The sequence below is a fragment of the Rattus norvegicus genome, chromosome 2 (assembly GCF_021556685.1).
Source record: "Rattus norvegicus strain SHRSP/BbbUtx chromosome 2, alternate assembly SHRSP_T2T, whole genome shotgun sequence".
Taxonomy (NCBI): Eukaryota; Metazoa; Chordata; class Mammalia; order Rodentia; family Muridae; genus Rattus; species Rattus norvegicus.
In genome coordinates, this window is record NC_141535.1 from 14,967,052 (window position 1) to 14,992,481 (window position 25,430).

A 25,430-nucleotide genomic window follows, 5' to 3' on the forward strand; every position below is an offset into this window, starting at 1 on the left:
CAAGTAAAAGATTTGTACAATAAGAACTTCAAGACTCTGAAGAAAGAAATTGAAGAAGACCTCAGAAGATGGAAAGATCTCCCATGCTCATGGATTGGCAGGATTAATATAGTAAAAATGGCCATTTTACCAAAGGCGATCTACAGATTCAATGCAATCCCCATCAAAACACCAATCCAATTCTTCAAAGAGTTAGACAGAACAGTTTGCAAATTCATCTGGAATAACAAAAAACCCAGGATAGCTAAAACTATTCTAAACAATAAAAGGACTTCAGGGGGAATCACTATCCCTGAACTCAAGCAGTATTACAGAATAATAGTGATAAAAACTGCATGGTATTGGTACAGAGACAGACAGATAGACCAATGGAACAGAATTGAAGACCCAGAAATGAACCCACACACCTATGGGCACTTGATTTTTGACAAAGGAGCCAAAACCATCCAATGGAAAAAAGATAGCATTTTCAGCAAATGGTGCTGCTTCAACTGGAGGTCACCATGTAGAAGAATGCAGATCGATCCATGCTTATCACCCTGTACAAAGCTTAAGTCCAAGTGGATCAAGGACCTCCACATCAAACCAGACACACTCAAACTAATAGAAGAAAAACTAGGGAAGCATCTGGAACACATGGGCACTGGAAAAAATTTCCTGAACAAAACACCAATGACTTATGCTCTATGATCAAGAATCGACAAATGGGATCTCATAAAACTGCAAAGTTTCTGTAAGGCAAAGGACACTGTGGTTAGGACAAAACAGCAACCAACAGATTGGGAAAAGATCTTTATCAATCCTACAACACATAGAGGGCTTATATCCAACATATACAAAGAACTCAAGAAATTAAACCGCAGGGAGACAAATAACCCTATTAAAAGTGGGGTTCAGAGCTAAACAAAGAATTCACAGCTGAGGAATGCCGAATGGCTGAGAAACACCTAAAGAAATGTTCAACATCTTTAGTCATAAGGGAAATGCAAATCAAAACAACCCTGAGATTTCACCTCACACCAGTGAGAATGGCTAAGATCAAAAACTCAGGTGACAACAAATGCTGGCGAGGATGTGGAGAAAGAGGAACACTCCTCCATTGTTGGTGGGATTGCAGACTGGTAAAACCATTCTGGAAATCAGTCTGGAGGTTCCTCAGAAAGTTGGACATTGAACTACCTGAGGATCCAGCTATACCTCTCTTGGACAAATACCCAGAAGATGCCCCAACATATAAAAAAGACACGTGCTCCACTATGTTCATAGCAGCCTTATTTAAATAGCAGGAAGCTGGAAAGAACCCAGATGCCCTTCAACACAGGAATGGATACAGAAAATATGGTACATCTACACAATGGAATATTACTCAGCTATCAAAAACAATGCCTCAATGAAATTCATAGGCAAATGGTTGGAACTGGAAAATATCATCCTGAGTGAGGTACCCCAACCACAGAAAAACACACATGGTATGCACTCATTGATAAGTGGCTATTAGCTCAAATGCTTGAATTACCCTAGATGCCTAGAACACATGAAACTCAAGACAGATGATCAAAATGTGAATGCTTCACTCCTTCTTTAAAAGGGGTACAAGAATACACTTGGCAGGGAATAGACAGGCAAAGATTAAAACAGAGACAGAAGGAACACCCATTCAGAGCCTGCCCCACATGTGGCCATACATATGCAGCCACCCAATTAGACAAGATGGATGAAGCAAAGTGCAGGCCGACAGGAGCCGGTAGTAGATCTCTCCCGAGAGACACAGCCAGAATACAGCAAATACAGAGGCGAATGCCAGCACTAAACCACTGAACTGAGAATAGGACCCCCGTTGAAGGAATCAGAGAAAGAACTGGAAGAGCTTGAAGGGGCTCGAGACACCATATGAACAACAATGCCAAGCAACCAGAGCTTCCAGGGACTAAGCCACTACCTAAAGACTATACATGGACTGACCCTGGTCTCTGACCCCATAGGTAGCAATGAATATCCTAGTAAGATCACCAGTGAAAGGGGAAGCCTTTGGTCCTGCTAAGACTGAATCCCCAGTGAACATGATTGTTGGGGGGAGGGCGGCAATGAGGGGAGGATGGGGAGGGGAACACACCTAAAGAAGGGGAGGGGGAGGGGTTAGGGGAATGTTGGCCTGGAAACCGGGAAAGGGAATAACACTCGAAATGTAAATAAGAAATACTTAAGTTAATAAAAAAGGAAAAAAAAAGACTGGTACCAATCTTCAAAAAAAAATGAGCTTATGTGTGTGTTTGTGTGTGTCTTTTATGTGCAGATCTGAGGTAGCTCCTGGGTGGGAACATACATGAGACTCACCAGGAACTTAAAGCAGCATAGACAAAATAGACGTTACAGTGTACCTTATCATACTTCTCTAATTTCTCATTTTCCTTTTATAGAAATTAATTCAAGTATGTTTCTGCATGCAGAATGCCCCATTTCTAGTTTCTCCATCTCCTCTGAATATCGTGGTACTCTAACATCTTTAGGTTTTACTTCTATATCTCGAAGATAATATCCAACATTCAAAATGCTTTATTACTCAGAATTTAATGGAGGACCAAGTTACAGAGAAGGTGAAACAGGGGCAATAAGGTTTTAATGACTGACAGAATGAACAGTTCAAGAATAATTACTGCATTTAACAAGTTTTTATGGAAGACTTAGGATCTGCTCTTTTATTTCAATGAACACTCTGTATTTATACTGTGTTGGGGGGGCGTGGTGAAGATGCTTCCTCCTTGTGTGTATGTGACACTCCAACTGCTGTAACCAACTAATTTTACCAAGGCTATTTGGACATCTGCTGACTACCAAATGTGTAAAGTTAATTCCATCAATATTTCCTCTTTTCTTATGTCCTTCATTTACATACTATGTTAATAAGTTCGCCACTTTTTTTAGGAACTCAGGTTCAAATCTCCTTTATTCTCTAGATACATGTGTTTGGTGATAACCACAGCCTTTGATCCTGCTTGTGGAATTTCTCCTTTACTTAATGGCTCCATTTGGTTCCTATCACTGTGCAAATATCTGCTTCATTTTCTGTAGTGATTATATTCTTTTAGTGAACCATTTTGTGTTGTCACCAAAGACAACATTATGAGCCATTAGTTTTGTATAGTCCTAATTTTCACATTTATCTCATGGTTTTGGAATATGGATTTTTATAACTATCACTGGAGCATAAGGTTTCCTTTTCTCTCTTTCTTTCTTTCTTTCTCTCTTTCTTTCTTTCTTTTTTTCTTTCTTTCTCTCTCTCTTTCTTTCTGTCTGTCTGTCTGTCTTTCTTCCTATACATCATTTTATTTGTTTATATTTGAAATCTTATCCTCTTTCTTAGTCTCCCCTCCATGACTCCATATCCTTCAACTTCGTTTCTAAGAAGGTATTCACCCACTCATCCACCCATCCACCCACTCCTGCCTTACCCCTCTAGCATCTTGCCATCTCTGGGACATCAAAGCTCCACAAGGACCAAGCCTCCAATGGATGCCAGATGAGGCAGTCCTCTGAGGCCATGGACATGGGGTTTCATCCCTGGGAGCTCTGAGGAGTCTGGTTAATTGATGGTGTTGTTCTTCCTATGGGGTTTCAATCCCCTTCAACTCTTTCAGCCGTTCCCCTAACTCTTCCATTGGGGTCTCCAGGCTCATTCCAATGGTTGGTTGTGAGTATGTGCATCTGTCTTATTCAGGTGCTGGCAAAGACTCTCAGAGGATAGCCATACTAAGCTCCTGTTTGAACACACATCTTGGCATTAGTAATGGTGTTGGTGCTTAGCGTCTATAGATGGAATGCATGGTACAATGGGACTGTCTCTGGATAGCCTTTCTTTCAGCCTCTGCTCCATTTTTTTGTCCCTGCACTTCCATGTATGTGTTTTGGTTTTCAGTGTCAACTATAAAGTCTCTTGAGCCTCAACTATTTGAAATGCTTTCTTATTACAGCCCAATTCTGCTTAATATTTCTTAATGAATTTAGTCAACCTGGTATAGCTGTTGTCTTCAAAGAAGCAACTGTCATCCACACTTTTTCCACTTTTGAGAATATTCCTTTAAGACAGGAGATGGAGAGATATACAGAAGGTCAGGGAAACGAACAGAAGTGTGTAGCAATGGGGAAAGGGAACTGGGAGTATCTACCAGAAAGTCCATCATGTCAGGAAAGCAAGAGGCTCCCAGGACTCTACAGGGATAAGATTAGCTGAAATGCCCAACAAAGGAAGAGAGAACCTGTAGAGACCATATTCAGAGGTTAGGAAAGGCCCCTGATTGGGGCATGGGGCTACGCACCCATCATTTTACCCCACAATTGCTACTATCCAAAGGAAGTATAGGGACAAAGAGTGGATCAGAAACCAAAGAAAAGGCCATCCAGAGACTGCCATGGATGTGGGCATCCATCCCACATGCAGCCACCAAATCTCAACTCTATTGCTGATGCCAAGCATCGCTTGCTAAGAGGAGCCCAGTATAGCTGTATCATGAAAGGCTTTGCCAGAGCCTTGCCAATAAATGTGTGGATGCTTGTAGCCAATCATCAGACTGAACACAGGGACACCAATGGAGGAGTTAGGGGAAGGAAACAAGAAGCTGAAGGGATTTGCAACTTCATAGGAAGAACATTGCCAGTCCCCCAGAACCCCCAGAGCTTCCAGGGACTAAACCATCAACAAAAGCTCCATCAACCATGGCTCCAGATACCTATGTAGCAGAGACTGGCCTTCTCTGGCATCAATGGGAGGGGAGGTCCTTGGTCTTGTGAAGGCTCAATGTCCCAGGCTAGGGGAATGCTAGGTCATTGAGGTGGGAGTGGGGTGTGGCATCCTTATAGAAGGAGAGGGAATGGGACAGAGGTTGCAGAGGGAAAACAGGGAAAGGGGTTAATATTTGAAATGTAAATAAATAACATAACCAATAGAATTGTTTTAAAAAGTAGTGTCAATCTTGCTTGAAGTCTTCTCTCTTTCTGGAGAGTATAGAAATTCTGGTGAAGAAATCAAATAAAGTCTCTGGTTTCCTGAAGAAAGATATTCTCACAAATTTACAGGAAGTCTACAGAACTCCAAATAGATTGGATCAGAAAAGAAATTCCTCCTGTCACATAAAAGTCAAATGCACAAAGCAAAGAATGAGTATAAAAGCAAGAAGGGAAAATGGTCAAGAAACATATACAGGTAGTCCTATCAAAATTACACCAGACTTCTCAGCAGAGACTATGAAAGCTAGAAGATTGTGAGAAAATATCATACAGACCCTAAAAGAACACAAATGACTGCCCAGGATAGTATACCCAGCAAAATTCTCAATTACCATAGATGGAGAACCCAAAATGTTCCATGAGAAAACCAAATTTACACAATGCATTTCCATAAAACCAGCCCTAAAAAGGATAACATATAGAAAACTCCAACACAAAAAGGGAAAGTACACCCTATAAAAGCAAGAAAGTAATCTTCGTACTAACCAAAAAGAAGATAGACACAGAAACATAACTTTGCCTCTAACAACAAAAATAACAAGAAGCAACAATCACTATTTCTTAATATTTCTTAACATCAATGGACTCAATTCCTCAATGAAAAGACCTAGACTAACAGACTGGATACATAAACAAGACATAGCATTTTGTTGCAAACAGGAAATGCACCTTCTCAGTGACAAAGACAGATACTACCTCAGAGTAAAAGGCTGGAAAAAGGTTTCCAAACAAATGGTCGCAAGAAACAAGCTGGAGTAGTCATTCTAATATTGAATAGAGTTTCAACCAAAAGTTATCAAAATGATAAGGAATGATACTTCATATTCATCAATTGAAAAATCTACCATATACTTCAGTAGCTCAAAGCACACATTGCCCCTCACACGATAATGGTGGGAGACTTCAATACCCTACTCTCGGTGATGGACAAATTATGGAAACAGAAACTAAACAGAGACACAGTGAAACTAACAGACGTTATGAACCAAATGGATTTAACAGATTTCTATAGAATAATTCATCCTAAAACAAAAGAATGTACCTTCTTCTCAGCACCTCATGGTACCTTCTCCAAAACTGACCATATAGTCAATCACAAAACAGGCCTCAACCAATATAAGAAGATTGGCATAATCCCATGCATCCTATCAGATCACCACGGACTAAGGCTGGCCTTCAACACCAGTATCACCAACAACAAAAATCCTGCATACACAAGGAAGCTGAACAATGCTCTACTCAGTGATAACTTGGTCAAGAAAGAAATAAAGAAAGAAATAAAAGACTTTTTAGAGTTTAAGGAAAATGAAGGCACAACATATCAAAACTTATAGGACACAACGAAAGCAATGCTAAGAGGAAAACTCATAGTTCTGAATGCCTCCAAAAAGAAACTGGAGAGAGTATATACTAGCAGTTTAATTGCAATCCTGAAAGCTCTAGAACAAAAAGAAGCAAATACACCCAAGAGGAGTAGAGTGCAGGAAATATTCATGGTCAGGGCTGAAATCAACCAAATAGAAACAAAAAGAACTACACAAAATATCATCAAAACCAGGAACTGGTTCTTTAAGAAAATCAACAAGATAGATAAACCCTTAGCCAGACTAACCAGAAGGCACAGAGACAGTATCCAAATTAACAAAATCAGAAAAGAAAAAGGAGACCTAACAACAGAAACTGAGGATATTCAAAATATAATCCAATCCCACTACTAAAGCCTATACTCAACAAAACTAGGAAACAGACAATTTTTTAAATTAGGATCAGATAAACCATCTAAACCGTCCCATAACTCCTAAAGAAATAGAAGCAGTCAATAAAGTCTCCCAACCACAAACAGCCCAGGACCAGGTAAGTTTAGTGCAGAATTCTATTAGACCTTCAAAGATGACCTAATACCAATACTCTTCAAACTACTCCACAAACTAGAAATGGAAGGAACACTACCCAATTTGTTCTATGAAGCCACAGTAATTCTGATATTACAGTCGCACAAAGACCCAACAAAGAAAGAGAACTTCAGACCAATTTCCTTTTTGAATATCGATGCAAAATTACTCAAATTCTTGCAAACTGAATCCAAGAACATATGAAAACCCATTTATCATGATCAAGTAGGTTTCATTCCAGGGATGCAGGGATAGTTCAGTATAAAGAAATCCATCAATGTAATCTACTACATAAACAAACTCAAAGAAAAGAACCACATGACCATTTCATTAGATGGTGAAAATGCATTTGACAAAATTCAACAGCCCTTCGTATTAAAAGTCTTGGAAAGATCAGGAATTCAAATCCCATACCTAAACACACTAAAAGCAATATATAGCAAACCAGTAGTCAACATCAAACTAAATAGAGAGAAATATGAATCAATGCCACCAAAATCAGACAATTGACACGGTTGTCTACTCTCTCCCTACCTATTCAATGTAGTACCTGAAGGTCTAGCCAGAGAAAATAGACAACAAAAGGACATCAAAGGGATACAAATTCAAAATACCACTATTACCAGATGATATTATAGTATACTTAAGTGACCCCAAAAATTCTACCAGAGAACTCCTTCAGCTGATAAACTATTTCAGCAAAGTGGCTAAGTATTGAATTAACTCAAAAAAATCAGTAGCCTTCCTCTACTCAAGGGACAAATAGGCTGAGTAAGAAATTAAGGAAATAACCCCCTTCACAATAGTAACAAATAATATAAAATATCTTGGAGTGACTTTAATGAAACAAGTGAAAGAACTGTATGACAAGAACTTCAAGTCTCTGAAGAAAGATATTGAAGAAGATGTAAAGATCTCCCAGGCTCATGGCTTGAAGGATTGATACAATAAAAGCATCCATCATGCTGAAAAAAATCTACAGATTCATTGCAATATCCCAACTCAACTTTTCATAGAGTTAGACAGAGCAATTCTCAAATTCATTTGGAATAACAACAACAACAACAAAAGAAAAAAGAAAAATAAAAGAAAAAACATGGAGAGTTAAAACAATTCTAAGCAATAAAAGACTTCTGGGGGAATCACCATCCCTGACCTCAAGCAGTATCACAATAGTGATAAAAACTGCATGGTATTGGTATAGAGATAGACAGGTAGGTCAATGGAATAGAATTGAAGTTTCAGAAATGAACCCACACACCTATGGTCACTTGATCTTTTACAAAGAAGCTGAAACTATCCAATGGAAAAATAAAAGCATTTTCAACAAATGGTACTAGTTCAACTGGTAGTCAGCATGTAGAAGAATATGAATTGTTCCATTCTTCTTTTCCTGTACATAGCTCAAGTCCAAGTGGATCAAGGACCTTCACCTAAAACCAGATACACTGTATCCAATAGAAGAGAAAGTGGGAAAGTGCCTGGAACACATGGGCACAGGGGAAAGTTTCTTGAACAGTACACCAATGGCTTATGCTCTAAGATCAACAATCCCGAAATGATACCTCATAAAATTGCAAAGCTTCTGTAAACAAATAAAATGATTAGTAAAATTGATGTTATAGTCACACACACACGTACTCATGCAGGCACACACACAAATGCACAGTGAGAAATACAAGCAGATACACAGAGAAGCACAGATATATAAGCATAAAAATATACACAAATACAGATGAACTCATTCAAACTTAAACACTTTATTACATTAGAGACTTCTGCTATTTCTGTCTAGTCTAACAGGTAAGAGTTAACTTTGTGCTCAGAAACAGATTTAATTTATATACTCGCCCTTATTCACCAAGAGGCTTGTTAATCTGGTTCTGGGAGTATTGGTTCAAATAATGTGGAATAAGAGTTAACAAATATCTTTGGAATAATCTATAATAAAAATAATTAAATTAATTCTCAGAAAAGTTACATAGTTTTGTTACTATATTTTTCTTAGATTGGCTACTTTAAATAATCATAATATTACCAATGGCTATAATAAGCAACCTTTCAATGAATAGATTTACTTGTAGACTATCAGACCTATGTTCCTTCTCCTGTTCACTGAAAGTCCTCAAATATTCACACAAAGTAGGTAACCATGACTTTCTTCATATAATCAGATATGATGTTAAGAGGAACGAAAGTTTGAGACAAGTTCCAATCCTTTGAACAAGAGAATATGGTTACATTTAATTTATAATGGTATTATTCAAATTTATGAATATTTTATCTGTGAAAATAATTACATCCATGAAAACTGTGCATATTAAAAACTATGTACTGATTAATGGTTTTTTAAAAAATAAATAAGATTAAATTTTAAGGAGGTGACAGTTAATCAAAGCTGCTTCCTATTAGTAATTTGCATATTATACATAACACCTATGTGAGGGGTTGTCTCTATTGACAAAAAATAACATTGTGACTGTGAAAGAAACTAAATTTCTTGATAGAGATTATAAAATCTTTTCCTTGCTAGTTTAGCAATTTAAGAAATTTTAAGTACCAGAAGTGAAGAAGAAATATAAAATATGGGTTAAAAATGCATTCAGTCTTTGTAATGAGAGCTAGTGTTCTGAAAGTATTCAAAACATACACTATCAGAAAAGCACACTTTTTTTTGAAAGAGAAAAGAGAAGCTTGACTCTGTGAAGTCTTCTGTAGGTGGCCATGCTTGGGAGAGTCCCATGAAAGTCTTGGTCCACTGCTGAAAGTTTCAGATGGGTTACAGACTGTTTCCATGTGTGTTTCCTTTCTGTTGACAGCTTCCTGTAAGGCCTCAGGTGCTCTGCAGGAGTCCTTGCCTACACCACTCAGAGCAGTTGTTTCTTGATTTGAATTAAGTTTCATGGTGTGTGCTCACCCGGCCTCTGCTGTTTTGAGAAGGTACTGTACTCTCAGCCCTATTACTTAGCTTAACTTCTCCACATTATTACAAAAGAATTTGTTAATCAAAAGAAAATATAAACAGATCGAAATAAATGTTATCCTTTTAGAAACTTAAATTACCAGGTATACTTTCTTTGTGCAATTGCCATATGCAGATTAAGAAAGAGAGACAGAAGGAAAGTAGATGGTTGGCCAAGCAGGAATTTAAAGATGCATATAGGTTTTTTGGCTTCATCTATTCACAGACTTTTCTAAACACTGTCACCTCATTATTAAGAACCTGGCCTTCACACGAGATATAAAGTTTAAAAAATACTTCTTATCTCCTACATATTTCTCAAAAGAGCATATTCAATATTCAAGACTGTAATCAGGTTACAAAGGGTTGTATATTGGCTACACACTGGAGATGAGTCTGTGCATCTAGATACTTATGTATGATTTCTAAGTGTTAAAATTACAAATTATGGAATGAAACAAAAATATACTTGAATTTTCACTGAAGGTCATAAGGATAAGAATTATGTTCCTAAAGCAATGTATTTTGTCTAAAAATTAGCAGTTTCTTATACATGCTGTTTTCTACAATGAGTTCACATGATGGGGAGAACTGGTGCAAATTATTTTTGCTATATATTTGAAAAGTCAGAGAGACAAATCTGAAAGAGTAAGATTTAAATGGTCTTTAAATATCTAAGTGGCTTTGTATAAACATCTCCAGACCAGATGATATAAGTAATTAATTCTTTATTTTAGTTCATATGGAAAAAGATTTTAAATTCCAGTGTCATCTTAAATTTTCAAAAAAATCTTTGATAAAAAATTTTAAAATAATAGTATAATTTATAAAGTTTATTCAAGTAAGTTACTAAAATTAATATGCCATCATTTTACAATAATACTTTAGCTGTTAAATTAGTGATCAACGTTTAAGAAATTGATGACTACCAAGTAGTCATTGTCTAGTCATCATAGTGGTGACCTGTTTGGGCTTTACATATCTATTTGGGAAAATTAATATAGTTCTGGAAGATGGTCCATTATGTCAAATGGAGGCACAGGTATTTGGGAAGCATTGTGTTTAAATATTTTGGAAAATAAATGAGCTGAAGTGGTATGTTATACAAAGGTACTCAATATGAAGTATGCAGAATACCATTATGATAAGGCATAAGTACCCAAGATTCACATAATTATAAAAAGAACAAAATAACATTTATTACAAGGTATAAAATAATTTGCAAAGTGGATATTTGAAATGTTATGAAGTAGAATCCAGGAGGCTCTCTGGGGCTAAAATTTATGTAGAAATGGATATTATGACATAGCTTTTGAAGTCTATTATAGCTATATTTTTATAAACACACACACACTCATACACACACACATGATGCATTAATTCCATCGTCACCAGTCACAGAGTGAAACTAAGGAACTGGAGGTCTTTGAAATCTCAGGCAATCTAATGTTTATTATCTATGAAACAAACTATAGGAAGAAGCATTGCACACTTAAAGAATTTAAGTCAAATCAGCCAGGAAAGTTGGTGAACTATATTGAATCAACTATGTCTTAACTATATATTCAAATATTTTATATAGCTGCAAAACATTTGGAAAATGGAGATTTTGCTTTTATTTAAGCAAATGGTACACAGATAGACAACTGAATAAAAATATTTCTTTGGTTGGAGAAATCCTGCTTTTTTTTATTCTTAGTGGACTAAGCAAAATAGCATATTTATATCCACTAACTGAAGCCCATGTTATGGCTGTGCATGTTAAGTATGAATCAGGAGCCATAGCATCAGTACCAAATGCTTTGTGCATGGCCAATATTAAGCTTTTTTCTGAGTGAAATTCTCTGAGCTGAACCAAGCAAGATTTCCCCGCACCACTTCTTTTCAACAACACAAAATATGGGTCCATCAAAATATTTTTCTGAGGAAAAACAATTATCTAAATACAGTGCAATTGTAAAATTCATTGTGCTTAGACTTGAGATTCGTTAAACTCGAAAGGAGAGGGCCGCTTGGCACTTGTACATTACTGGAAATTCCCCAAACACAGACAACAAAAGCTCAGTCAGTTTAATCAAATTATCAGCTTTTCCTCAGTCTGTGTTTAGTCTGTGTTTGTCTAATGTCCGGGTGCATATTTTCTACTTAAGAAAATCAATAAATCTGCTGCTTTTAAAAAAGGCACATTTCAAATGCAGTATACAGCGTTCTGCACTATCTGATCCAGCAATCTGTCTGCCTCTGCCCCACAGAAGGAAAGAACAAGAAATATGCCTGATGGTTTTGTGCGATGATTTGGAAGCTTGTGTTTAAGGGGGGAAATGATGCATCAAAATATGTGCGCCGTTCTCCACACACAGAAGAGTGTAGCATGAGAGTCTTCTGCCTAGTGAACAGCTATTGTCTCATGGACAAACCTAGTGAACTCTTGTTAAGCACCTCGGTTTTGTTGCTAGAATAGTTATCATTGTAATATTCTTTCATTGACATAGTTGATATTTCTCTGTCTATCTTGGTCTGACAGCATGGTCTCTTTATTGTTTGAGTTTGTTCTATAAATGTTTGCCCTGTCTTTCCAATAGATAATATTCACATTTCAAACAGGAAGATTTCCATTTTGAAATAATGACATTTTTTCATTTCTAGGTTCTTTTTAAGTTCTTGGCTTTGGGGCCTATGATAATAGTTTGATACTTGTTACTCTCTTGTGTAAATAACCCTAAATATTAATTTTGTTAAATAAGTTACTGTTTTCCCTACACAGATTGCTAGGTAACATAAACCAAAATACAAGGTTGTCTTGGATCCCAGCAAAAAAAAATGAGAGGTTTGCCAGGAAGAATTTGCTTTTCATCTGATGGACAGTATTGGGATTAGTTACATGTTCTTATCTACAAGGCTAGATCAATTTGAACTTGAGAAAAACCTATAAAGAAGACAGGTATTTTGATAGCAAGACAAATTTCCCTTATTGTTTGAAACTTACGTATACCAGAAAATACATGTTATTTTCGTGTTATTCTTCTTATCAACCTATAAATGATAGATTGCTAGACATCAATTATTATATTCACTAATATACTAACCAGGGCCTCTGATTTAAGGATATATTCACTAGGAAATCCTTAGAAAAGAGCTTGTAAAGTTACAGGTCTCCAATTTCAAAGTGAAAAACTGGCCAACTGTGGCAGCATGCCAGATTTGGGAACCAGAGAAGTAGCACCGTGTGTTCCTCCTCCTCATTGTAGTCATGAGAAAACAGGGAGAAAAGAAAATAAATGCATTCTGTGGACATGCCAGGTATTAATCAAGTAACTTTGTAAAATCTCTGTAGCCAGTTTCCATTGATGAGGAGCAAAATGAGCATTTTCTGGGAAGAAAAAAACAGAGGATCTTGGGTCTTTTCCCTATTGAGAAAGTTAGGTTCCCTCATCTCCCTCAAAGTTATGTAGGCAAGTGCTGCATTTGCTTATTATAAAGATACAAATTTATCATTACTAAGTAACTTTTTTGCTAGTTTCTAAAGATTTGGAAGAGATACATTCCTTTAGAGAGTTAGGCTTCCTGGGCCCGATTTGCTGTTTTCTCCTACTGTTTATGTACAGAATTTCTAGTCAGAGTGTAAAAAGGTGTTCCTTCTGCAGAGAATCCATTTAGTAGAACAAGCTAATAGGCTGACCAGTCATTAACTAAAACACAGCTGGGGAGAGGCTATAATCCCCCAATTTCCTTCACAAATGCAGTAAATAAATATTCAAATGAAGCAGTGTGCAATTTGCATATGTGTTAAACAAAAGCCCAGCTGAAGATTTGGTTGTAAAGCTCTGTTTCTGCTTCTTCTTCTACCTACAGTGGCTCTACCTGGAATGTCTCCTCTACACAAGGTCCCAGACCTCTCCAGAAATAGAGTTCTCTTTGGTCTTCAAGAATTATCTTAGAAAATTCCTCTTTCAAACCCCTACCCCCTTAGCTTTGTCATCGAGGCTCCCTTTTATGATCTTGAGTATGTTTCATATTTTTTCAGATACTTTAAACTGCAGTATATGTATGTGTAATGAGTATGTGCAATAGAAACACTGTGTTGGGTGGTTCATGGGTAGAACTTTAATTTGCTGACCATGGAACAAGAAGTACTTAACTAAAGCTTGCAAGCTTCACCATTGATAGATGTAATTTGTTAACCTCATGGCTTTCAGGAAGAATTCACATCAGAGCAGCCCGGAAAGTCTTCATTCTGTCCTCAGAGGTTCCTATGAAATGCTGTAACATAGGATGCTCTTCGTTTAATTATTCCTTAAACTGAGCCTCAATATTGCTACAAATTCCCCACTCTGCCTCTTCTTTCCCTCCTCTGCTCTTGTTCAGTGATTGTAATTTCTAGACTTAGATTCTAGGGCACACCTGACCTTAGGCTCTGCTGGCTTGCTTATCCTGAAGCAGTGTGAGGCCCTCCCAAGGTGAAGAAATATAATTAGAAGAGAAAGAAATCATTCAGTGAGGAGCCCATGGTAGGACACAAGGGGTTACTTTCTAGGGGAAAAAATAGATTGCGGGGAAAAAAATTAACTAATTCTGGATAGAAAAAGAAAAAAGACAGCTCTGCAGTTAAAGAAAGCAGCATGTTAAAAATTAGCAAGGTAAATTGACTTTCACTTGTGTTCAACACAGCTGTGGTTCTTAGTAGAGCCTTCTTCTTTTCCAGTAGGGACAGAAAAATAAGAAGAGAATAGCCAAGACCCAGAGAGTTCCCAGGAGAAGTTGATTTTTATTGTCTTCCTCCTCCTCTGTTTTCCTTCTTCTTATACTTCTATTTGTTCTTTCTCTAAGAAGTGGAATATGTATATATATATATATATACATATATATATATATATTTGTGTGTGTGCGTGCGTGTGTGTGTATGTGTGTGTAATTGTGCTTATACTATTTGTAACTGCTTTTTCATATATCTAGAAAGTATTGCAGTCCCTCAAACGGGGGTACATAGATTTAAACTATGATTCTTATAGAGTATAAGTTGGCTATAGAAACACTAAATCAGAACTTAGGTTTTTAAAATACATTTTACATATATTAATAACAGAATGATTTTACCAAAATATATTTAAAAGTATGAAATAAGCATTTGTAAATATCTTCTTAGTAGCATGCCACCAAAATATTCATATATCTTTTTTTTTTCTTTTTTTCGGAGCTGTGGACCGAACCGAGGGCCTTGCGCTTGCTAGGCAAGCGCTCTACCACTGAGCAAATCCCCAACCCCAATATTAATATATCTTAATACCATAGTGTCTGAAAGCATTGTAGCTTAAGCAATAAAAGTATCCAGAGCTGAAAAGATAAAAGGTATTTTACCTTGCCATTCAGTTATCATTACAAAGTGTATCTATAGTAGGAAAGCCACTCCCACATAAGTAAAAGTAGTTTGAATTTGAACAAAACCATGTCAACATCCTTTGCTACTTACCTCTTATAAATACAGTTTTTCCTAGAAGAAAATAAAACGCTTGATATGAGAGAGCTAACTCCAACCTACGTCCTCACTAAACAAGCTGTGTGACTTAGGACATCTAACCAGAAGCATTATTTCGAAAGGGGGTTTTGGAGAAATCAAAATGAATATTTGACATAGCAAAATAATTTTATGGGCATCTTTGGATTTCATTTTTGTTTCTTAATTCCCTATTGTCCTACTGAACTCCAGAGTGTATATGCATGTCAAATACACTGGATTATGCTAGCAGGTAACTTGACTCTGTCACACAAAAACATGACAACATAAAGGACCCAGGGATACACATTGAGTTCAGATATCATTCTCTCCCTGCCCCCAGATTTCTATTTCAGTTGAAATTTCTGTGAAAAATGGCTCTTTCTCATTTGTTCTATTTTCCTATAAGTTTCTGAGGCTGTCGCTGGACAGTTCTAATGACATCTTATTGCAAGTGTCCTTCAGTCACTTGCTTGTAGTTTGAAACAAGGAATGCTGGGGTTACTATGTTAAAAGCAGGATGACGCTCTCTCTTGTTGATGAAGCAGAATAAACATTTTCCAACAAGTGAAATGAGTAAGGCATTTTCATTTCTTAAATTCTATCATTGTAGAATTAAACAAAAATATTCTTTATAATTACTTTTTACAACTTTTTCTTTATTGACATCATTTCAAATATACTCAAAATTGTGCTGTTGTGTGAGAATTTAACACTTTTCTGGCCAGGAAACTATGTGACAGACTCCTCGGCTCATTCATGTAATAATAAAGGGTAAAGTAACAAAAACTAGACAGGGGGAGTGTCACACAGGGAGCTTTTCACCAGCCATTCTGGCTAAGCAAACTCTGGTCCAGTCTGAGGTCATGGCTGTTCCAGAATTTGAGTGGTTAAGGATATTTTGGGATGCTTTCATTAGAAGGTACAAAGTACAGTTTAGAATCAGGCTTGGGGCACCACTATGTGATTATGGCAAGATGTGCTGACCACTGGGAAATTGCTGAGCCAACCGGGCAGGGAGTTAGTCTGACCTCCTTGGAGCCAAGTCCGCAGGAAGCCACCACCCAGCACACATCCCTAGGATAAGCTGAAGCACTCAGTGTTCAAAATGCTCATATGAGCAACAGATGTTTATGTAAAACAAAAGTATTGAATATTTCTAATGCTCTGTTTATGAACCCTACCATTCTATTTTTAAAGGTGCTGGTATCCAAAAATATTCCTTGATTTACTTTAGAAATCCAGCATCCTTTCTGCTGTTTCATTGGTGGTGGTTGGGTGTGTGGGGACAGGAATCCTTGTAGAAGAAATCTAAGCACAATACAGTTCATCAGGCAGTATGATACCAGGGCCTTGTTCAGAGAACCACTATAGAACTCAGGTAGGTTTTTAGACATAATGCTTCGAGACAGCATCTTAATTTCCATTTATGGTTAAGAAAACATTTCTTTCCTTATTGCATCTCATGTTTTCTGCCTCCTTTGCTACTTATAAATCCCAAACTTGATGGTGATATTTTCCTCTGTCTTTGTACAACGTATTTTTTCAAAGCAGGAAAAGGAGTTAAAATGAGAGAGAATTTAGAGAAGGTGTTATTTGATAACCATGACAACTCAGGAGGCAAAAAGAAGAAACGTGGAATCTAATATTTGTTTTAGAAGCCGGAGAGGAGCTGGAAATTGACCCACTGGTCCTCTCTTACTTGGCACACTTGGAACTCTGAAGAAATGGAGTAAAGCTGAAAAATGGGAAAATATTAATATGAAATACATAGTAGGTTATCGACTCATGCCACTTTATCATATTAAATACCTGTTTAAGCCTTCTTACTCGAAAACAGTTATGCACCGACACTCGCAAACTTACACATTACTATCTCTCCTTGCTCTCCCATAACTAAGAAACAAACAATCCCCCAATGAAGTCTTTACTGAGCTACATTGTACATCTCTGTAAAAGTTATAGAAAAGAGTAAAGAAGAGTGGTGAGCCAGACAAATCAATTTTGAGAAATTATATTGAAGCATTGACTTAAGATGTCAGGGGTTTCAATGTGGTTAATTCAGTATGGTTTAGATAAGCCAAGCCCTCGAGCTTGTACAATTCAAAATTGCCAGGCCAAGCATGGGAGCCAGGTTGCTCTAAGGTCAGAACAGGAGGGAGTGTACTCATCAAACCTCTGTTAAACAGAGACCATAGTAAGAACAATGAAAAGTGCGCTTCTACATAAAAAAGTATGTATATTAAATCTAGTCCTACTGCTTTGTAGTCTGTTCACACCCATGTACATATCCCTGTGTGTGTGTGTGTGTGTGTGTTTGTGTGTGATTTTCTTTGCCACATATTTGTCTCTTTTTTATGTCCTCTCTCATTGTTTCCTTTTCTTTCCTTTCCTCTTTTAAATATATTTTAAGGTCTTCTTCAGCAATTCCAGGCCATCTGTCCTCACCATTCTAAATAAGCAGCCGTGGACACATGGCTGCCTCCTCCAGACTGACAAAGGCTGGAGTACAGCTAAGAGAGATGACCCAACAGCAGTGGCGAAGAGCCCTAAAAATATTTAAAGGGAAAAAATAGCAAGACTTACTTTCTCTTTGCTCAACACCTCTTTTTTCCTTGAGTTTATTTCATGGTTTATCATTAGTATATGCCCTTACAGAATGCATTTGCATAATTGCCTGCCAGATAGATCTAAGCTTCTTTTAAAGGTAACGGATACTTATAGCATAAAAAGAAATTACAAACTTTAATTTCCTTTTGTGTCAAGATTGCATACAGTCCCATGCAGTACGACTGGAAAACATTTAAAAGGCAGAAAGGTGATAATATGTAGCAAACATTACAGAAACTTCTACTTCTGTACCAGATACAGGAGGTTCAGAAATGTATTTTTAGCAATTTAATAAGAATTTCATCCAATGAATAGATATGCTTTTTAAAATAACTTACATAAATTCTAAGACAGTAAGGACACCGTTTTTCTTTTTAAGTCAACAAATTAAAATTTTATATAAAAGACATTGGACCTGTTCTTTTCCAGTTTTCTGCTCATTGATTTTTTTTTTGTTTGCGTAGCAAATTGACTCATTTTATTCCCAGTGAATACTATTCTTTTATATAAATTTGTTGGTTTATTAAATCATTTTATCTAATGAGAGATATTTTAATTGGATGTAAATTATCACTTTATTTTTTTACAGCAGATGCTGTGTGAATTACATGAACTTATATGAATTTCTGAGCTACTCATAAGTATTCAGAAAACTGCTGAAACCTGTTAGCAGAATAGAAGATAAGATACTTCTATTCTCTTTATGGGCTAAATACTGCATATGTAAAAACTGTTGGGCATTTTCCTCCCTGAGACACTATTTATAAGCAAATGTCTCTTCAGTTTCAAGCCCTGCCGTGTGTGCTTTTACCTGGATAGGTCAGTGAAGTATCTCTCTCAGATACCGGAACACTGGATGTACATGACATCTTAAAAGTAAAGAAAGAATTTTAGATTGTCCGTAGACCATCCTACAGCACTTTCAGTGTGATTTTTTTAATTTGTTTTTTACACTGCTTCTTCAAAATTTCCATCCTATTGTAAATCTAGTAAATTAATTTTTTACATTTAAAAAAACAGGAGGGATATGACCGCTTATCCTTGAATTATACTTATATACGAAACAAACTGTGTAGATGACACAACGCAATGGGAGCCAGGCTTCAGAAATGCTAAATATCCTATCCATTTGAAATATAAGCTAGGATTTGGGGACTGACAAATATTTTTGAAAATGTATGTATGCTACTAAAACTGGCCTTACAGCGGTCTTGTGTCCTGTGGTTTGTGGGCTGCATGGTGAGAAGGACTTACTAGGGAAGGAAGTGCACACAAATGTCATTAAGACACGTGTTCATCCATGTGTGTCTTGCATTGTTCAGTGTTTTTTTATAGAATGTTTCCCCCTTTCTAAAAAAGCATGTAGTGGGTGTTCAGTGGGTTCTTTTGCTTTTCATTCTGTCAATTAGAACTTTGCAACTACTCCTAAAAGGGAAATAAAGTACGGTAGAGTTCTTAGCTTGAAATGTAGAAAATGGGAGTGCTAAGATTCAGAGTAAGATTCAGAAATATGAATGGAAAATAATCCAAAGATTTTATTTAAATTAACAAGAAAAGGCAAATCATCCCCGAGATATGCCCAGAACATGAACTGATATGAACACAGAACTTCATATGCAATAGGTTTTTTATTTCTTCTTTTTTTTTTCCCTATGGCTAATGCTTCATTTTGAGTGACAGAGCGTAAATTGTGGCTCTAACTCTGATTTTTCCGGATTGTGGGTAATCGGGCATGTTTGCCTATAAGAGATAAATCCAAATGGAAAAGAAGTACATGAGAAGAAAAGTGGAGCATGCACACTGCTGGTTCCAAGGACATGGCTGCTTCCAAGGATATGGCTGGTTCTGAGGCCTCACAGCTCTTCACACCGTAGGCTGGTTCGTGTACGTTTTCCTCAGTGATGGTTTCTTTCTCAGTAATTCTTTTTATCAGACCATGTAAAATTCCCAATAACTTTAAAGGAATAAAGAATCTAATCCAAAGACATGTTTTTCACTATTTTATGTTCATAGGGAAAGTAACTGACCGATCACTTGTATATAACTCATTGGAGGGTAAATCCTAAAGTAGTAAAGAAACAATTGTCTCACTGGGAAGCAGCATGAGATGAGGTAACAAGATAGGCTGGTGCTAAATACATGCGAACAGTAAACCTTCTACCATGGCTTTCTTGGTGACATTACCCAGCTTCCTGAGCCTCAGTTTCCCTCTTTGTAATTTGAGCACAATAATTGTTTCACTGCCTAATGATTATTAATGATAAACACGGTAATATATGCAAAATACCAAAGAGGTCTTGTCTATAGTGGATATGCAGAAAATATAGTCTCCTGCTTTGATTTCTAAATGGTTTCACTAGAAGCACAAGAGCAATTTAAGCGCCAGAAAAATAAATCCTCACACAATTTGTGAAACAATCAGAACGCATCTGAGATATTTTTAGTGCTGAAGTCAACAGTTTTCTTGGTAAAACCTCTGAATAACAGAAAGAGAATCTTGGTGCTTAAAAGACACGTGAGTAACTCTGGAGAGGGAGTTTTCTTTTAAAGACCCCCCTATTTAGACACAGAGCCATCACAAGCCGGAAGAAGATGTCATCCCTGCAGGATCGCAACTGATTTCCTTTAAACTATCTCCAGAGTCGTGGAGAAGAAAAATATGAGTGTGGACTATGTCCCCTTCAAATAAAATGATAATATTTTTAAAACAAAAAATTGCAAGCATAGATAATAAGTAAACGTTTGTTACTTATAAAGAAATTGCTATCTCCCTCAGTATTTGACTGTGAAAATAAATTTAAACTATTTGAAATTGAGAATTTGCTTACCACAGTACAAAATAAAGAATACATAACCCTAAAATAAGTTACCAAATACATTTTGAAATTCTAATATTAATTTTCTTTAGGCAATTATTTTAATCCTGAAGAATTAATGCAGATTATGTCCTTTAATTTATTATAGAGAAACTCTATTGGTCCACAGGATCAGGACAGAATTGATTTGTAACCCTCACACAAAAGCACATTTACATAAAAGTTACATTCTGAAAACAGGAACATACCAGCTTTGCAAAACGACACTAAGCCAAAATATTGCATGAAAGTTTAACATTTCCTCTTTGTATCTTTCTGGTTGAAAAAAAAATAAAAGGAATTTACAAGTGATGAGTGGTTTTAAAATTGTATTTTGTCTCTGTTTGGATCATTCCAGTAGACACTATGTTTTTCTCCTAAACAAGTCTGTAAGTGTGATATTATATTGTAGTTGATTCTGAGAAAAGTATGAACAGACGTAATTATGTCATTGGTAAGAATAATAAAACGGATAGATGTCCATCGCTAAGTGATTAGAGTCATTTGTAAGCATGTGATGACAAGGTATGCCAGGTAATTCAAACATGAATACACATTAATACACATCTGTCAAACTATAAATGTTGGCTTTTCATTCAAGAAACCAATTTGAGAAAGAAAAACACTGAGAATTTCTCAAAATTACAGTAGATGACGACAAGTAAGAAAAATATATTTCAAGTCCTCTGTAAGCACCTGAAACTTTACTACGGATCTCCACGCGTCAAGCTGGTGAAGAGTTGTTGCCGGACGCTTTGACAATGAAAGTGGAAACGAAAGTTACAACTGTCCTTATATTTCATTAGCAGCAAGTAATAAGGCCTTGAAATGGAGTTAATATAACGAGGAAGAGGGGAAAATACAATTTGACAACAGGAAGGAAGGATTAGGTATGAATGGCCAATCACAATTCGGGAACCAACCAGAAGGAAGAGAAGATCTGATGGCTTTTGTCTCTTGTTGGCCACTGCCTTTTCATCCTACTGATTTCCAGGATATCTATATAAACATGCCCGAACTGACAAATCCCTTTCCCTTCAAAACTCACTTCAGGCAACTGCAAGCAAGGAAGCAAGTAAACAAGAAAACAACAGCAAAAATACACCTTCTTCTTTCCGAGACCAATTTCCGGAGGTGCTTCTGCACCAGAACAGCTGCTAGAAGGGGTTCGGCTTGTAAACAGCGAGATTTGGTTGTTACTGCTGTTGTTTGATTATAGTGAGTTGCCCACAAACCTAACGTCTGAGCAATACGGCGGGCGCAAAAGCTTTCCAGTTTATTTACTGTGTTATTTCTGCCTCTCTGTTAGAAACTCAGAGCTTCTGCTTTTTCCAAAACTGTCCTTGGATTGACATGGGCCTTGTTACGGCTGTGAGGTTTGGTTTCAAAGTGGGAACTGGGCTTGTAAGAGGGTAGTCACTTCCACTCATGACTACAGCTGCTTACATGTGACAAATGCCATTTTCATCGTGGGTTTTATTACCTCAAGTCACTAGGTGCTGTTGGAACAAATGCTTGTCATTAACAGTCTGATCCTTGAATATGTCATATTTTGCTTCGGGTATTTGGGTTATTGTAACAGCTGTTTGTAAACAGTTTAAAGTCCACATTAGCAACCGAATGCTTAGGGATATTTTGGCCCAAATATCTGCCCTCTGAACCAAGTGAAGAATGCAGCATGGATGCCGAGGACACTTAAGCAGCAGATTTAAATAGCAACCTGGATCAACTTCCTCGGCTGAGTAAGTCTTCAGGCATTTTCAGTCCCTGACTCCATTTGGGCCAATGTTCTTTGATCAGTTAGTCTAAGAAAATTCATGGGTTCTCAGATTGAAAATTAAAAAAAAAGGAAGAAGAATTAAAAGACTAGCAGGTATTTGATGAGATTCGGACTGGCAAGGTTCCACTAAATATCAAACATGTCCTCATTGATTGTTCAAGTTGCCAGTACCAAAGCGCAATCGCTTCCTTCAGAAACAGAGACATGAACAGCTTTCGAATTCGTCATTCTCTGAACGCTTTCATTCTGAAAATACCCCATGCTATTTTATGTAGTGGTAATGAGCTAGATATTTCTAGTGCTTGCCTGGGTAAGCAGTCACGAGGCCGGTGTGATAAATAAATAGAGTACATCGCTCTGATAATAGCAGCTCTCATTGAAGGATGTGAATGTGCCTTGCAAGGGGAAAAGGCAATATAGAATCCCTAGAAAGGCTTTTATTAGCAGAAATGTAATACAACAATTTTAAAGGGAAGTTAGGCAGAGCACAGAAGCTCTGACATTGTGTTTCTAGTATGAATTGTAATTTGAGACATCTGGCCTCTCAACCCAAGCCGTTGGAAAAATTTCAATTTAAAACATTTTAAACGTTTTAAAGAAAATCATTTGGCCTTAGGATTTCTAGATCTAGTCAACTCACATAACCACCAGCAAGGTGTACCATTCACTGCTGAATAAACCCAGAGAAACAACTAAAATTTTACTGGAAGCAAGATGCTTCAAGTCATTCTCTAAGTCTTCTGTTTATTCTTTACGGAATAATTACTTGTGTTTCATCCATTGTCTCCAAAGTTAAAGACATTTCTAATTAGAGTAATTATAAATACGATGACTAATTGCTATTTTTATGTACAATGATTATAGTAAAAGATAAAATATCTCAGATTTATTTCTCAAAGATTCTTTTTCTTAGGACAATCAATATTTTAAATATTTGGGTCATAATTAAAATTAGGACTAAATTGGCAAGGTAAGGTGTTTTGGGTTCATGCTGAGTCACAAAACTCAGTCAAATTTCAAAGGGTAGTGGAGGTTTGACAGCATGTAGTCTAGAGGTGTGCCCGCACTCTGAAGATGCATGTAAGCTTATGATGACGTTCTTGTAGTGGAATATTTTAGGGACATTTCAATGTGTTTTAGTCTCAACATATATTTGAGCATACACAACTATACAAACACATGTACACGCACATGCAGACCACATGCGCACACACACACACACACACACACACACAGAGAGAGAGAGAGAGAGAGGGAGGGAGAAAACGTTCCCCCTCCTCCCACATACTTCTCACTCAATAGAGAATAATCTTAAAATGAAACTGGGAGAGCTATAGTTCCCTCTTTGTGAGTGTGATGGTTGTGAGGGCTTTTACATTATTCACATGCTTGTTGAAATAAAGCTAGCCCTGTCTTGAGCCATGCATTCTGAATTTACTTATGCAATCAGAACTGGGGTGGGAACCTAGGAACAGTTCTTGGGGGTCTTTTGACTTTATTTTGACATGAAAGTTCCTTGTAGGTCAGACCCTGTTTATGTTGGGAGAAAAGTGATTGTTATCCTATTATCTCCAGCATCTCTTCATAGGATTCTGGTACATATATGTATATTCTAGTATTTGTTAATAGATTGTATTCTTAATACGTTTTGAGACTTGGTCTCACACATTAGCCATGCTGGTCTCAAAATGACAAGTTCTGCAATGTGAGTCCAAGAATATAAAAGCAAATGAGCACACTATGCTTTTACATCAAATGACAGCACATAGACAATTGATGTTCCAAGAACTCTCAAAAGACATGATGTTGAAGATATTTTCAAGAGTGTTTCTAATTTTGCAGAAGACAGTTAAGCCATTGGAGGCATTAGACAAAGGAGTGAAAGAGCTGAAGGAGCTTGCAACCCCATAAAAACAACATTGCCAACAACCAGAGCTCCCAGGGACTAAACCACCTACCCAAAAACTATACATGGACTGACCCATGTATCCAGCTGCATATGTAGCAGAGGATGGCCTTGTTGGACATCCATGGGAGGAGAAGCCCTTGGTCCTGCCAAGACTGACCCCCCCATAGTGTAGGAGGATGTCGGGGGATGGTGAGAAGAGGAGGTGGCTGGGGAGGGCAAACACCCTTATAGGAGAAGGGAAGGGGAATGGGATAGGGAGCTTATGTCCAGGAAACTGGGAAAGAGAATAACTTTTTAAATGTAAATAAAAAAATCCAATAAAAATGATATAAATCAAAAGTTAAAAAAATGAACATTAATCCTAGATTAACTAAAGAAAAATCTTTTTTTAAGAAACAAAAGAAGCTTCTTCATCCTGGTTTGGTGTTTAGAGGCTCCGGGCCTCTTCTGCTTGCCTGGCATCTGTCTCCTCAGTGCTGTCAGCCTGGAACAGCTGAAAACAGAAACTATTTGAAAACGCAAAATGACCCTGACTGTTAAAAATATTACTTCACTCCTTACACTCAGAAAGGTGAAGAAGGATTAGAGAATTTGTTAGTAAGTCAAGAATTTCTTGACCTTTAATATGACATAGCAGGGTAAAGCAAACATATCTAGTTCTTGTGTAAATGTTTATCCTTAGGTTGCACATGAGCAGAGTACAGGAGATGTACAGTCGATGTTTCTTCTGCCTGTGGAAGTTCTTTCTGGATGATGATGTTGTTCTCGATGTTTGACCCAGTCTTTTAATGGTTAATGGTTGCACAGAGGTTCTCTAAAAGCAGCCCCGCCCCCGAGTCTTCACTGCAGTTCCCATTTAGGCAGTTGTAAGGCACTGGTGTGTGAGGAAGTGTAGCAGGATTCAAGCGGTTGTGTGCAATCATTCCAGGC

At 37.1% G+C, this 25,430-nt stretch overlaps 1 long non-coding RNA gene across 2 annotated transcripts in view; it reads left to right on the top strand.

Annotated features, from left to right (window-relative positions):
* Window positions 1-9,665: 9,665 nt before the first annotated feature.
* LOC120100657 (uncharacterized) overlaps window positions 9,666-25,430 on the top strand; it is an 88,041-nt gene continuing 72,276 nt past the window's right edge. For both annotated transcript variants that reach the window (XR_015673583.1, XR_015673594.1), the window contains exon 1: window positions 9,666-9,833. This is a non-coding gene — a long non-coding RNA (uncharacterized LOC120100657). The remainder of the gene's footprint in view (window positions 9,834-25,430) is intronic.